The sequence below is a fragment of the Lactuca saligna genome, chromosome 8 (genome assembly GCF_052625555.1).
Source record: "Lactuca saligna cultivar CGN05327 chromosome 8, ASM5262555v1, whole genome shotgun sequence".
Classification (NCBI taxonomy): domain Eukaryota; kingdom Viridiplantae; phylum Streptophyta; class Magnoliopsida; order Asterales; family Asteraceae; genus Lactuca; species Lactuca saligna.
In genome coordinates, this window is record NC_136424.1 from 219,208,314 (window position 1) to 219,209,441 (window position 1,128).

General features: G+C 41.7%; 1 non-coding gene across 1 annotated transcript; it reads left to right on the forward strand.

Annotated features, from left to right (window-relative positions):
• Window positions 1-261: 261 nt before the first annotated feature.
• On the forward strand, window positions 262-368 carry LOC145013594 (small nucleolar RNA R71). The gene has a single exon (XR_013665143.1). It is a non-coding gene; the product is annotated as a small nucleolar RNA R71 (small nucleolar RNA).
• Window positions 369-1,128: the final 760 nt, after the last annotated feature.

Genomic DNA, 1,128 nt, shown 5'->3' on the forward strand with positions numbered 1-1,128 from the left:
GGTCCATTTTAGTCATTCTTCTATCCATGCTTTGCAACATTGCCATTACCACTGACATATCCTCCAAAACAGCATTTACTGAACCCCTTTGTCACATCATTCCGTGGATTATGGTATTCTCTAGAATGTTTAGAGAATTCTTCGACAAGTTGCTTAATCTCTGTTGAAGTTTTCATAGTAAGAGGGCCTTGAGAGTCAATAAGTTGGTGGGTGGTGATGTTCACCCCATCATAAAAGATCGAGACCTCTTGCTTCATATTGAGGTCATTTTAGAGGTAATTCCTTAGTTGACCTTTATAACGTTCCCAAGCTTCATATAATGATTCCCCCATTTGTTGTTCAAAGTTGGCGATGGCCTTTTTGAGCTTAGCCACTTTGGATGGTGGGAAAAATTGTTCCAAAAATAGTTCACGCATCCGTGCCCATGTTGTTACCACGCCTGGTGGTAATGCCTTCAGCCAATCTTTTGCGGCACCCTTAAAAGTGACAGGGAGCATTCGTAACAATACTGTTTCTCTTGGCACATTTGGGATGTTAAAGTAGTGGGCAATGTCGTTCACTTCATCTAGATGCTTGTAAGCTTCTTCGTGATCCTTTCCGATGAAAGGAACCTCCTTCAATGTGGTAAGTATATGCCTTTTGAGTTCAAAAATTACAGTGGCGGGAACGGTGGGTTGCACGAGACCCGGTCCGGTGTCGTCTCGAACTCTCTTCTTGCATGCCTCCATTGAGAGGTCAGCAATGTTGTCCATGGTGTTGTCAGGTTCTTCGTGATCACTTCCTTCCGAATCAGTAAAACTTTCCTCCTTCTCGGTCTCGTACTCAGTGTCTTCTTTTGTGTTGTTGGACTCCCCCATTTTCTTTCCATTATTTTTACCAAAAACCTATTTCAGACTCTTTAAAGGGGACTTCTTCGGACTATCTTTGCTGGCCTTGTCCTTGTTCTTTCGAAGAATGAATTCCGGGTCTTCGAATGGTGGAATCAGAGATGAATTTGATCCATTGGTCATAAACGGTCTGCAAATAAACAAAGAAAACACGTAAAAGAAAAAAAGCGAGAAATAAAATTCTTACAATAGCTATACCATGACGTGGTATAAATCAGCACGTCGTGGTGAATCTAAATTA